At 42.5% G+C, this 15,477-nt stretch overlaps 1 protein-coding gene and 1 pseudogene across 1 annotated transcript in view; one reads left to right on the top strand and one right to left on the bottom strand.

Moving 5' to 3' along the window:
* The window catches only part of IL17RD (interleukin 17 receptor D), a 76,266-nt gene that overhangs the window by 43,800 nt on the left and 16,989 nt on the right, over positions 1-15,477 (bottom strand). The window lies entirely within an intron of this gene.
* On the top strand, positions 1,470-11,837 carry LOC115897505 (annotated as a pseudogene).

Genomic DNA, 15,477 nt, shown 5'->3' on the forward strand with positions numbered 1-15,477 from the left:
ACAAAGTAGAAACATGAAAGGCAACCACTTATGCTGTTGAGCACATAAACCCATCCAGAGAGCGGTATCTATCACTTTTCAGATCACAGGTGACAACAGTCATGTGTGCAGCCAAGTCAGTTGCACTGAATCAAGATAAGTGAACTAGGATATGGCTAATTCTTATTCCTTTTTTTTTTTTTTTCATCACTGAGTGTGGAGGAAAATACTCATAATACCCACTGGATGAAGAAAACAGCTGATTTTCCCACTCCTACTCAACTGCCTTTGCAGAGTATGGTATTTGTGGTCAACACAAAAAACTGAGTTAGGTTTTGGACATATTTTACAATATCTGCGCATGAGCCACTATGAAGGATAATCCAAAATTCCAGCTTTCCAAAATGAATAATCTATGTCTCTGACTCCTACTTCAGCCACAGCAAAACTCGTTCAGCTTCAAAATTAAGATGTTGGTATAAAGCAAAGGACACCATCACTTACATGATGCCAAGTCCCCCACAAGTTTATTTTGATGAATGTTACAAGTTTCAAAGGGTAAAAAATTTCACTGTCAGTTCTGACTTTTACCTTTTGCCAAACTAATTTTAAAATAGCAGGCAATCGGAAGGATATATTCAAACACTAATGATCCCTATAACTTTACATCTCCCTACTATTTGGATGGGAGCCAGCAGTCTGTTCTTAAACTATAAGCAATAAATCTAGAAGACTCTCTTTCCTAATTTCCCAAAGACACCACATGGAATTTCCATTAAAGCACACACACACATGCAAACACATATACACATAATGACATACCAATTAAATCATTGTGTGACATTTAGGCCAGGAAATAATTATGTTTGCCAAGGAGTATTCAGCTTTGTTTTAATTTCCTTGAACCGCTAAAATGTCATTCTGAGAAGGCAAAGAATGATGTAAAAATGAAGTATTGATGTCTTGGTCAATTTTAGATTTTGATAAATGTTTTTTTGTGGGTGAAGAAGGCAGTGGGGTGTTCCCAGGAATTAAGGTCTCCCTGCACTCCCTCTCCAAGGATTTCTGGCAAGGAGTGGGATAGAGAGGTCAGTTATAAAGCAAATCCATTGTGAGGCAGACACAGCAAATGGAACAGCAGGTAGGAGCATATTTCCACTCCTGATGAAGTGGGCCTGGTGGTGAGTTCCCATTCCTCTCCTACAGGGCTGAGGCAAGCAAACAGCACACACAACCTTGTCCCTTCACCTGTCAACAGGAAGAACTCAATGTGTCTTGCCCCTTCATTAAGGCCTCCCATGGAGAAATGTTTACCAAATCAAAGCAATATGGTGAATTAAATTAGAAACCTATAATATTTTGTCATGAAGTTAGCATGAAACAGAAGCTAACCAGAAAAGATTAAAAGCAGTGATTAATTTTTTTTAAAAAAAAGCAAGGTCCAAAGGTTCTGACTAAGAATCGGGGAGCTCATTGCTTTCGCTGCTGCGGCCACAGCCATGAGTATGCTCAGATTTCAGAAGAGGCTCGCCTCTAGTGTCTTCTGCTGTGGCAAGAAGAAGGTCTGGTTGGACCCCAGTAAGACCAATGAAATCGCCAGTGCCAACTCCCATCAGCAGATCCAGAAGCTGATCAAAGATGGGTTGATCATCTGCAAACCTGTGACTGTCCATTCCCAGGCTTGATGCCGGGAAAACACCTTGGCCCGCTGGAAGGGCATGCACGTGGGCATAGGTAAGCGAAAGGGTGCAGCCAATGCCCAAATGCCAGGGAAGGTAACTTGGATGAGGAGAATGCGGATTCTGCACCAGTTGCTGAGAAGATACTGTGAATCTAAAAAGACTGATCACCACACATATCACAGACTGTACCTGAAGGTGAAGGGGAATGTGTTCAAAAACAAGTGGATTCTCAGGGAACACATCCACAGCTGAAGGCAGACAAGGCCCACAAGAAGCTCCTATATTACTATAATTTATCCTGTATGTTTCTTTAAAATTACATAAATGTAGGGGATTTTATGATTAGATGACTGCTCTCCAGTGAATAACAGAACTGTGTAAAATTAAAAGGAAAACTGGCAAATCCAGGAAGCAGATGACAATGTCTTCCTCTCTCCAGCAAAATAATCACATTACAGCCATGTGGAAACCTAAGACCTCCAACTCTTTCCAGAGAGTCAGGGCGGCTTGATTTTACAGACCAAGCTAAGGAGATAAAAACCACTTGCTGGTAAAAAATGGTAAATTCCATTTTGTGATTAGAATCACAACACATATGTAGCCCAGGTGTTGAAGAAGAAAGAATGAGCTCTGCCTCAAAAACAGCCTGGTCAGGCACGGTGGCTCCCACCTGTAATCCCAGCATTTTGGGAGGCCAAGGCAGGAGGAATGCTTGAAACCAGGAATTCAAGACCAGCCTGGACTCCATCTCATAGACCCCGTCTCTATGACAAATACGAACAATTAGCTGGGTGTGGTGGCACACGCGTCTCTATGAAAAATACAAACAATTAGCTGGGTGTGGTGGCACACGCCTGTAGTCCCAGCTACTGAGGAGGATCTCTTGAGCCCAGGAGGTTGAGGATGCAGTGACTGCACCACCGCACTCCAGCCTGGGCAACAGAGCAAAGCTCTGTCTACCCCTCCCGCGCCCCCATCCTGCCCAAAAAAAAAAACTAAAAAAACACTTAGCTGATCTAAAAGCAATATTTAACTATACCCTGACATTCTCTCCTCCTTATTTATTCATGAAAAACCTCTGCAAATGCCCCAGGATTTATCAACCAGATGTCTCAAGAGCTCGAAATATGCTTTTGCACTTGGGAAAGCCATTTTGAGTGAGAGTAAGGCTAAACCAGACCCCTGCCTCTAGGTGTTTACAATTAGTTTTGGAAAACAAAGCTAAAAGACACAAAACTACAGTAGATAAGGTTACGCTGCCTAGAATGAATGGGCTAAGTTATGCCACTGAGCTCTATGTGTAATAAGATTTCAGAGAAGGGGTAGTTGAACAGAGGAAGGCTAGCCAGAGAAGCGTCTTCAGAGGAGGCATGTCAAGCTTTGGGATTGGGGAGGGGAAGGAAGATTCTTTCAAGCAAATGCAGACCCAGAAGCTTGTGCTACCAACTGTACAACCCAGTGCCCAACACATGGTAAGCATTCTAGAAATGGTTGCTGTTTCTCAGGGATGACATAGAGCCTTTCTGGTCATCAGAATAAACACTTGCCACATCCCTGGAAGTGACCAACATGCCCTCATTGCTTCTGTGTTAGACACCCCCAAATGGCCTGAAAAGATGGGCACCATAGGGCTGAAATGGCCAAGTGGGTTCAGCTTTGCATGTGGTACATCTTGGAGACAGGCAAGATCCAAATACAGTGGTCCTTAGAGATGTGAGCACAAGCCTAGATTTGGCAGACAGAAGCACAGGGAAAAGGTCTCTGATACAGGCCAAGGTGGCAATGGGGTAGGTAGGGAGATAAGGAAGAAGAAAGAGGCAATGAAACAGCAACTTCAAAGGATGAATCCAAAGGACCCAAGAATTGAACAGATGGGATGAGTCAAACCCCACGGCCTGGAGAGCAGAAGTGACACAAAACAGAAGACTGGAGCTGGGGTCTCAAAATACATATCCATTTTAAGATGGAAATTGATTCCCTGCCCCTAATACAGATGGAAGGTATTTAAGAAGGAGGAAGGTGAGTCCTGGTCACCAGCCACTTCCAGTTTTCACTTCTCTTCCCTCCATGACAAAAAAACTTTTGGTGTTAGGTTAGTGCCACAGAGGCCTAAGTTGGGAGTCTCTAACCTTCCCCGGTTGCTCTTATACACCTTAACTTTCCTGTCTGTACTCAGAATAAACCAGTGTCATGCTTCCAGACAGCGCTCACTAAATACTAAAGAGGTAAGAAGACTCAAAGCAAAGGCCCTTTGTTAGCTTTTACCAAATCTTCATCAACTTCCCTACAGATCAAGACCACTAAAAACAATCTTTAAAAATGTGACATTGGCACAAAAGGACAAAAAGGACAATACTGTATGACTATATTTATATGAGGTATTTAGAGCAGTCAAATTCATAGAGACATGAATAGAGATAGCCAGGGGCTGTGGGGAGAGGAAAATGGGGAGTTATTTTTTAATGGGCATGGAATTTCCATTTAGGAAGGTGAAAAAGTTCTACAGGTGGATGGTGGTGATGGTTGCAAAACATTGTGAATTTACTTAAAAATCTTCGAACTGTACACTTAAAATGGTTAAAATGGTAAATTTTATGTTATGTATATTCCAACACAATAAAGAAAAAAGTAAAAACAATACAAACAAATAAATAAAAAAAAAAAAAAAGAAGGAAACTGAACCAGAAAAGGAATGATAACAACAGAACAGTGTTAGGGCCACATATGCAGGAAGAACTAGAGACTAGAGGGTGGAAGACTGGAGTGAGGCAGACCAGATAGTCAGCAACTGCAGCAGTCCATATGTAACATGACAGGGACGGCAATGTACTGATGAGGATCAAAGGACAGGTCTGAGAGGCATTTTTAAGGAAAAAATAGCAGGACTTGGTGACAAATGTAATACAGAGGTGATGCTGAAATATTCAAAGGTGACTTTCAGGCTGTTATTTGGGGAAGTCGGAAGATAGTGATTTTAAGGTAATAACGAGAACACTGGGGCCCAGGCGTGGCGGCTCACACCTGTAATCCCAGCACTTTGGGAGGCCGAGGCAGGCGGATCACCTGAGGTTGGGAGTTTGAGACCAGCCTGAACAACATGAAGAAACCCCGTCTCTACTAAAAAAATACAAAAAGTTAGCTGGGCATGGTGGCGCATGCCTGTAATCACAGCTACTCAGGAGGCTGAGGCAGGAGAATAACTTGAACCCGGGAGGCAGAGGTTGCAGTAAGCCAAGATCGCGCCACTGCACTACAGCCTGGGCAACAGGAGCAAAACTCCATCTCAAAAAAAAAAAAAGAGAGAACTTTTTTTCCCTCTGGGGAAAGAGGGTCTTTTTTTAAAAAGTAGGCTGCAGAAAAACAGTGAAAATGAGGTGCCTACTATCTTTTTACAATATCATATATTTTGGGGGGAGGGGAGAAATCAAGGATTAAAAAGCAGGAAGTCATGTATGAAGGTATGCCACAGAACCTTAAGGACAGATAGGCTAATTCATAAGAGGTATACAAAATTAACAGAAAGTGTAAAAAATAACAAAAAGCCAGGAATTAGGCTTTGTGAGACTACCCATAGTTAGGGCACATATGGAGGAAAAAGAAGATTGAAAAAGTGAGGTTGGCAAGGTAGGAAAATGAAATATACTTAAAATAAAGAATATTAAACAGGCTACAAGTAAAAGAATGTCAAGAAGGATGTTTTCAACATGAAAACCATCTTTTTAAATGCTTTTTAAACTTTTTCCTTTGTTTAAATTTTTTATTTTGAATTTTTGTGTAATTTTGAACTGAATGTGAATTTGAATGTGAATATTATATATACACATAAGTGTATATTATTTGTGGGGTACATGCAATGAAAACTTCTTTTTTTTTTATTTTTTTGAGATGGGGTCTTGCTCTGTCTCCCGGGCTGGAGTGCAGTGGCATGATCTCAGCTCACTGCAGCCTCCGCCTCCCGGTTCCAGTGATTCTCCTGCCTCAGCCTCCCAGGTAGCTGGGAGTACAGGCATGTGCCACCATGCCCAGTTAACTTTTGTATTTTTAGTAGAGACAGGGTTTCACCATGTTGGCCAGGCTGGCCTCGAACTCCTGACCTCAGGTGATCCACCTACCTCAGCCTCCCTCCAAAAGTGCTAGGATTACAGGTGTGAGCCACCTCCCCTGGCCGAAAACCTTTTTGATTATACAAATCTCTGAGCAAATAATTATATTGCTAGATCATTTAAAATAGTTCTTCCATATTAATTCCTGAGTTTTCTGCTGTCATTCAAACCCAACTCCTGGTTTTACAGGAAAAATAGAAAACATATTATTAGGACCACTTAAATCAAATGTTTTCATATGTTTGAAACTTAAAAAAAAAAAAACAAAAACAAACCTGCCACTGGCACTGGAAAAAGGTACTGAAAAGACTGCTAGTTCACTGTCAGGCTTCTGCGTACAGATACCGAGTCGGGCACCCTGGAGGCAAGGCTGTGCTCAGAGCTCACAATTCTGCCAGAGAGCCCTCTAATCTCCCACATTATGGAGAAGAACACAGAAAACCCATGTCATGATGTTCCCCAAGATCTGCTCAGCACTTCACAATTTGAACCACTGTTAAAATATACCTTTTTTGCTGTTTTTGAAACAATGCTACATGGAAAATGTAGACTACCAACACTGAACTATGAGCTTCAAATCAGGTCTTTTTTTTTTTTTTTGAGATGGAGTCTTGCTCTGTCGCCACAGCTGGAGTGCAGTGGCGCAATCTCGGCTCACTGCAAGCTCCACCTCTCAGGTTCACGCCATTCTCCTGCCTCAGCCTCCCAAGTAGCTGGGACTACAGGCACCCACCACCATGCCCGGCTAATTTTTTCTATTTTTAGTAGAGACGGAGTTTCACCATGTTAGCCAGGATGGTCTTGATCTCCTGACCTCGTGATCCACCCGCCTCGGCCTCCCAAAGTGCTGGGATTACAGGCATGAGCCACCGCACCCTAAATCAGGTCATTTTTTTAAACCAGATACTCCTAACCAACTAGTCTAAGAGCTAGCATTTAGAATAACTGGCAATTTCCCAGAACTCAAAGAAAAATAAAAGTTCAAAAGATTGGCTAGAACAATATCAGTAGGACTCAAAATTATCGAATTAAGATTTCAATTCAGGCAAACCATTTTTGTTCAAAGCTCACAAAAATGGTGAATGTTTGCATGAGGACACTAATACAAGCATTAATTTTCAGACCATCCTGTTTTGGACATTATTCAGCATTTGTTGCCATTTGACAGATGTACAGCCATAGCCCCGAAAGGTTTAGTGGGTCAGTTTTGGCATCATGGCTAACAACTTTCTTTCTCAAAAGTAGGGTGGAAAAGCTGAGGTGTGGTTCATCTCTGAAATGTGATTGATCTCTGAGATGAGGTCTCCTATGGGAATATTACACCTCTAGAGTTTATTTCCAGACACCCACAACAGGTCTAGGGAAAGTAATATTTTAGGAAACAGTAACTATTACACTGGTTCAATGCTTATCACTAATGAACATTTATTATGCAGTAGCAGAACTGTGACTGACCTTCATAACTTTTATTTTTAAATTGGAGACAAGGTCTCACTCTGTTGCCCAGGCTGGAGTACAGTGGTACAATCATGGCTTACTGCAGCCTTGAACTCCTGGGCTCAAACAATGCTCTGCTTCAGCCTTCTAAGGAGCTGGGAGAACTACAGGCGTGTACCACCATGCCTGACTAATTTTTAAAATTTCACTCTTTGTAGAGATGGGGCCTTGCTATGTTGCCCTGGTTAGTCTGAAACTCCTGGGCTCAAGCAATCCTCCTGCCTTCAGACTCCCAATGTGTTGGGATTACAGACGTGAGCCACAGCACCTAGCCAACCCTCGTAACTTAGCCACACTACACTGATGTTTTCCTGACAACATAACTTTAATTTAAAAACATAACTTTTGAGGTCATAAAAAAGAACTTCTATAACCACTGGTCTGAACAGAACCATGTCATCTTACAAGTTCCCCAAAATAGCAAATGCCTCTGTATTTCATCTCTAAAAGCTTGACACTCAAGACTTATTTTTCAGGGAATATGTAGCTATTTTTTGCAATGTTAGCAGCTTTCATTTCTGAGGGATGGAATAAACATTAAAATACTCTTTGTTCTCTAATGTATTTTTTGAATTAAAAATACTATATACAATTGAACATAATCCTGAGCAGAACAACTAGTGATTATTAAACATTAATTATTTGTCACTTCAGATTAGAAATTTTTGAAGGTCAATTTTTTGTACATTATCTGTATACACAAACTGCTAAATGTTATTATTTAATATTTGTTATAATAAACATTTCTGGGAGAAAAAAAAAAAAGCTTGACACTCTAAGTTTCTTTTGCTATTCTCCCCATACTAGAACATCATGCCAACATACTAATAAGATTGGTAGTAATGAAAGATCAACCTCATTTTCTTGGCAACAATAGGCTTACAGAAGAATCACGTAAGAGAAAAACAAACACTACCTGATAAGGAAAAGATGGATTCTGTCTTCCACCGCAGCCCTTGGGCTCTCAGATCTGGAACACTGTTATCTGATTGTATCTGCACGGTTTTCACCACGAGGGCACTGCATGGTAGAGGAAGCAGAACAGAGGAACAAGGACCAAGAACAGCCCCTGCCCCATAGCCTGAATGCTCTAATAGCCACAGGAAAAAAAAAAATTCAAACAGGGACACATGGAGCCTTCCTAACTCTCCCTTTCCCACTGACACCAAAAATAACCAACCATAAACTTTTAGCACCTCTCAAAGACTTCAAGAGAGGCATAAAGGGCAATGCTTTGGCCTAGCTAAAGATTTTCAAACCAGTGCAATTCCTTTCTTTACTGTTTTATTAAAATACGCAAGCACAGTACTTATAAACAAAGGAATCATTTCAGTTTTTGCTTGGAAAAATGGGAGCCAATACATTCCTTCTGGGAATTCAGGGTAAAAGTTTTACAAAAACAGTGACCAGATGTGCTTAAAAATTCACTCTGTTCTTTCTTTTGGGGAGAAGTGGAGGGAGAAACAAAGGGTAGGAGAGACATCTTATTAAAAATTGAAACAGTTATTGGTTTTTCTTGGCTCACCCACTAACCTGCTCTCCACTGACAACGCAGGAGCACCTGAGGCAGAAGTGTGTGACATCCCTCCCCCTCCAACCGCCCCGTCTGACCTCCTCCACTCTGGCCTCCTGGCAGGGAGACAGGGCCTGGCTGACCGCGGTGTTGGTGTCGCCAACCTGAGCATCAGGAACTTCTCTAACTTCCAGAACATCCTCGGTGACAAATGGTTCCACCAGGTGGTGATGAAAAGTTGTGTGTGTGTGTGGGGGGGGGGGGGGTGAGGGGGGAAGAAGAGACTTTGAAGGCCAAAAGTTCTCAACTGAGAATCAAGCATTTCTTTATGAAAACAACCACCCTGGGGATAAACCTTCATTTAAAAAAAAAAAAAAAAAAAAAAAAAAAAAACTTTAAACTGGAATGTTTTGTCAACATCACATCCCAGTTTTAACCTGGAAGCTTTGCTGAGATTTGAAGCTTCCTCAACCCAATGACTTCATTCCCAGAGTCCTTTTTAACCACAGAGAGATTTAAATAGTCTGTTATAAAGTTTCCCTTCATTTTCAGAGGGGCTGATGCTGGCACTGAGTATTGAAGGTAAATGAGTATTTCAAACGGAGCATAAATAGACAGAGAATCAGGCATATATTATGAATAAAAAGATAATCCTAATAATAGTTTACATTATCACAAACCAAAGTTTATATGAGGAGCTAAGCCCCCTTTCAAAGTAGAGAGCAGCTGCTGGTACGGCAGAGGAAAACGGTATGTCAAAAATTTGACCTACCTTAAAGTGTGTTTAACTCTGCTGTCAGCCACTGCTTCCTTCTGCCACCTTACACCAGGATGGAGGCAGGGGCAGTATCCTTTTTGAAGTGTTTTGTTTGCACAGGCACAAAACTGTCTCAGTGCTGGAGGGACCTATCTCCACTCTACCTTGACAATCTCCACAAAGGCTACATCATTCTCATCAGTGATGAAGTAAAAACAGGGACTCCCTCAGAGGAGCCAGTCCTGAAGGTGCCCTGCTACTGCCTCCCTAGAGTGCGAGGAACATCTCCAGGGTCTACAGCCTCAGTCCTTGAAGGCTGCCAGTACCACTATCAGAAGTAGGCAGGAGGCTGGGAAGCTGTGCTTACACACAAATCTGCTAAGTCACAAATCCCCTAGGCTTCATATGTACCCAAAAATGCTGGCCCCACATAAACCACTTTAACCCAAAGCCCTCACCGTGAGTGAGAGGAATATCTGCACTCAATAGGGTAATCCTGCCCTTCTTCATAGAACTCCCAGGATGTGCAGAGTCCAGGCCAGGCCCTAGGAAGACGAGTGCCATGTGCCTAGGGCAGTGACATTCAGGTGGAAGAGACACACCTGGGTTTTCTGAGTGAAGACTAGGCGAGAGGGTCACCTTCTGGAAGTGGCCAGCTTCATGTTTCCAAATTAGAACACAGCGTTACAACTCGAGTCAATTATCTGGAGTTAAATATTTCTGTACCTACAGGGGCAAGAGGCACATCAGAATCATGGAAACAGTCCACGCCACTGGTCTCCTTTATCAATTTCCACAGATATTAGGCCCATTTCAAGATGTTCTCACCAGGAGCCAAAAGCTTTATGCAAAGGTGGCTGAAGCTTCAATCAGCCCAGGGCAGAATGAGGGCAAAGAGCCCCTAGTAATGAGTGGACTCCAAGGAAGAGAGCCCCTCTTCTTCCCTTCCTTTCCTCCTGTCCTCATAGCAGCAGTGTGCCACCTAAGGATATGAACATTCATGCAATGAGTGACCAGCATTGGGGAGAACCTCAAAGGCTCCTGCAAGCATAAAGGATTGACCAGCGGGTCCAGCTTTCTGCTGGCAGAGGACCACGAGGTATAAGCCACAGAAGAGGAACTGCCAAATCATGGGGTGTTGGATAAAGACTCTTAGAAGGTGTTCACAAGCAAGCTTTATTTGAGGTGAGGATATTCAGAGGTATGAGCTGCACATAACATGCACATCTCAGTCCTTTCTGCAGAGGATTAAGACATCCTTTGCTCTGCCACTGCTGCAGGTAGAGGCGCTGGTTTCAACCACAGTCCCTTCCCAAAACAACTTGTCATCACTCCTGTCTAAGCTCAGTGTGCTTCCAGAGGGTGTGACCCCTGGAGATAAGGCATTTCATCAGCATTTCAGCCTTGTTGGTGCCCTTATGCTCTAGGGCCTGTTATCACACACGGTTGCCCTTTTGGTCTCTGAATGAGTGACCTCTTCCCTAGCTGCTCACCATCTCTTCCTCCTCTGGCTTGTGTCACAGACCTTGTAGAGGTGTCCATCTTCCTGACAGCCTATCAGGCATTCTTGGCTCCTCTCCTGCCCACAACAGGATGCCAGTGCAAGCCATAACCTTATTTCTTAAAGTTTATCTCTGCTTTTCTCTTCTCTGTCTCCATGGTCCCTTTAAGTCCACCCACCCATGTACTCTTAAGTCCAGGATCTTCACTCTGGTGTATTAAGGGTAGTCCCAGACTCACCCTTGTGGAGGGGAAGTAATTGCTTTTACATTTCCCAAAATGTTCTTATCATATCCAGGGATCTTCCCAGAGGACTTGCTAAAGCAATGCCACTTCAACCAGGGCAGGTAGACAATCACTCAGGATAAGTGTTCTTGGACTGAGAGGGAAACCCACAGAATAGCAATGCCTGAGTGAGGGGCAAGGACCTGTGGGTGGAGCAGGGCTCAGCCAGGGTCCTTCTCCCCGCTGCCTTCAAATAGAGCTGCTGAACTCTTATCTGCTTCATGTTGGGGTTCCCAGGAAGGAGTCATTTTAAAAACAGGTAAGGAAGGTGTAGGTGTGTGTATGTGTGTATCACTATTCTGAAGAAGACAGCTTGGTGTAAATGGGAGTAAAGAGGGCAAAAAATCAACGACTCAGTTCTGCAATTACCCATATGCAGATCAACTGTCAAACAAACGATTTCTATATCTTTGGCTGCCTTTCTTCCACCCTCGCCAACACCTAGCACAGTATCCAAATCCTCTCCAACCCAGACAGTGGCTGACAGAAAGGCCTCTGGGACTGTCAACACCCCAGTGTGATTCAAAGCTCCCAGGGAGTCTGAGGCCGTCCCCTTGTTTATGGATTCAGTGATTGATTGGGCCCTAAAAGCTCCTGGCCCAGAAGACTAAATGGGTTGTAATCAATCATTAAAAATAGTGTTGATGTTAAAAATTGGGAGATGCACCGGGTCTTTGGCCACGTGGACGAGCTAGGTGAGCACACATGAAATGTGAAGGATGGAGGCAGGTGGAGACGTGGGCACCCTCCATGTATGCAAGCAACACAGGCTCATCAAAAGTGACCCGCAGAGCCGACAGGCCACATTTTGCAAAAATAAAGCTGTGTCTCAATTTAAAAAATAAAAACTATATGTAGGACAAATGCTTTTCTTGTATTAGAGAAAGGTCTGCAACAATGGCCATCGGTTGGGTGTTATTTCCCAAATGAGATGAAAAACAGACACCCAGGTGCAAGGGGCAAGAGTCTAGGTGGCAAAAGAGGTGGGCAACTCAATAAGGACACGGAGTGGGTAGGACAGGACAATTACACCCTCCGAATTAAAGGTTCATATCACCTCAATCAAAGTAATAGTTAAAATCTTAATAATTCTAGTCTAACTGTCCCATTTTACAGGTAGTAAGGAAACTGACAGTCATATGGGTCACCTGCCCTGTCCATAGTCACAAGCAGTCAGCCTGAGATGCTCTCATCACACACATCGCAGTGACCTCAATGTGACAGCCTAACCAGGGTGGTTTCTAGCCCAAGATCAGGATTTTTTAAAAACTCCAATAAAACACAGTTAATATATATTTTCTTTATGGGTAATGTGTGATCAATCCAAAAGCTTTGGGGAAAGTACACGTGCACACACACACACACATACTCTCTCATGCAAGTGCGCACACACACACCTACTCTCTCACACACACACATGCGCACACACACACACATACACACAAAGGAACAAAGGTTTGCTGACCAAATTGGCAGTACAAATAGAATTTCCATGATAATATTCAGATTCAATTATTTTCATAATATGCTGGTAAGTCAGGAAGACTCACTAATCAATTCTTAGACTTACAAATCAATAATTATTTTAAATTCTTATTTATTCACTTAAAACATCTTCCTGAACACTCTCTACTAAGCAATATTTCTCCCACACCAACTTTAATATTACTAGACTTAAAGGCACTAAAACATACTTAGAAGGTAAATCACCAGATGAAAGATTTAGTCCTTCTCTAATAAATCCAAAATCAAACAAGTATAAGCCATCACCAAAATAACAAAGGCAAAGAAAAATTATAAATGGGGCTGGGTGTGGTGGCTCATGCCTATAATCCCAGCACTTTGGAAGGCCAAGAAAGGCAGATCACCTGCGGTTTGGAGTTCGAGACCAGCCTGATCAACATGGAGAAACCCCATCTCTACTAAAAATACAAAATTAGCTGAGCGTGATGGTGCATGCCTATAATCCCAGCTGCTCGGGAGGCTGAAGCAGGAGAATCGCTTGAACCCAGGAGGCGGAGGTTGCAGTGAGCCAAGATTATGCCATTGCACTCCAGCCTGGGCAACAGAGTGAGACGCCATCTCAAAAAAAGAAAGAAAGAAAGAAAGAAAGAAAAAAATATATAAACAATATTTCGTGTGTGTGAGAGAGGTTTTTTTTTTTGAGATGGAGTCTCTGTTGCACAGACTGGAGTGCAATGGCGCAATCTTGACTCCCTGTAACCTATGCCTCCTGGGTTCAAGCAATTATCCTGCCTCAGCTTCCTGAGCAGCTGGCATTACAGGTGCCTGCCCACCATGCCTGGCTAATTTTTCTTTTTTTGTGTGTGTGTATTTTTAGTAGAGACAGGGTTTCACCACATTGGTCAAGCTGGTCTCAAACTCCTGACCTCAGGTGATTCGTCCACCTTGGCCTCCCAAAGTGATGGGATCATAGGCTTGACCCACCCGGCCGATAAACATCAATATTATTAGGATGGAGAAGAATGAGTACATGTATACTGCTGATAAAAAGACTGCAGCCAGTCACTAAAGCAGTTACCATGTGGCCAGGCACAGAGCTGGATGTTTTAAAAACAGTATCTTGCTTACATCCTAAGACAACCAACAACTCTGGGAGATGAACTATTAATAACACATTTTACAGATGAAGAAATAGCCTCAAGGAAAAATTTGCCCAAGGTCTAAATAAATGGTAGCAAATGGTGGAGCTAAGATTCGTGAAACAAACCTATTCTTTTCTCAAAACACAATTCTTCCCAGTAAACTGGTTCAGTCATTATACAGGACAAGCTGGTAAACATGTATATAATGAGAGCCACAAATCCTTTGACCCAGTAATTTCACTTTGGGGAATAAATGCCAAGGAAATAAACCAAAACATCAAGGGAGAGGGGCAGGAAACCCATCTGTATGAAGATGTTCATAGCAGCTTTGTAACAGTAATAACTTGAAAACAACCCAAATGCCTCATCAAATGTGGGGTGAGGACTGGCAAAAAGGGGAGGGGAGCTTACAACATGAACATATCATATGGCCACTAAAAGTGACATGTCTGTAGACTACATCAATACATGGAAATATCTTTGGAAAACAAACATAAGTAAAAAATAACCATAAATAAATAAAACACATACAGTGATTATAGTAGCTATGCAACAACATCTGTTTGTGTGTTCAAGGGTAGAAGAATCAGTATGTAATGGAGCTTAATACTCAGTAAACTTCATTTTTCTTATAAGGTTGAAGTAACCAATTTGTAAAGGCAACACAAGGAAACTCTCTTTAGAGATGCTATGATCCATCCAGAATGTTTTCTTCCTGATCTAAGGAAGTCAAGTTTTCATATAAAAAATAAAGAATGTCAGGCATGGTGGCTCATACCTGTAATCCCAGCACTTTGGGAGGTTTGGGTGGGGGGAGGGTGCAGATCACTAGGTCAGGAGTTCGAGACCAGCCTGACCAACATGGTGAAATCCCATCTCTACTAAAAATACAAAAATTTGCTGGGCGTGGTGGCACGCGCCTGTAATCTCAGCTACTAAGGAGGCTGAGGCAGGAGAATTGCGTGAACCTGGAAGGCGGAGGTTGCGGTGAGCCAAGATGGCACTACTGCACTCCAGCCTGGGCAACAGAGTGAGACTCTATCTCAAAAAAAACAAAAAGAAAGAAAAAAGAAAAGAAGACCCACTAATTTTAAAGCCACCTCCCCACTTTTACGCTTTCAAGGCAGCCCTATTTTTAAATCAGATTAACAAAACCTCCAGTTATAAGCCCATAGCTCACAAAATTTTTTGTTACCCATTTAGCAAATTTATTTAAGAACACATACGTTTACAAATTGGAACATTCTTTCTGCCACCATTTGGTTTGTACTAATAAAAGTCCACACTCCCTGAATCTCATTCTTTTATAACACATTTGGAAAAGTAACACTAAGATAACATAAATCAATGGGGGTAGAGGAGGTCGGTTTAGGAGCGTCTGAACACAAGCCAAGGTAAAGGTCATATGCTCAAAGCATAAAGCAGGAAGTTTATGCCTAATTGCCTTTTTTATATGCCCTCCTTCCCCAAAAAGGAATACAATATGCTCACACAGGTTCTTCATCACACTCTGTCTAGGGAGGCAGGTGGGCCCAGTGAAGCCCAGAACACCCTT

Source organism: Rhinopithecus roxellana, chromosome 1 (assembly GCF_007565055.1).
Source record: "Rhinopithecus roxellana isolate Shanxi Qingling chromosome 1, ASM756505v1, whole genome shotgun sequence".
NCBI classification, from domain to species: Eukaryota; Metazoa; Chordata; class Mammalia; order Primates; family Cercopithecidae; genus Rhinopithecus; species Rhinopithecus roxellana.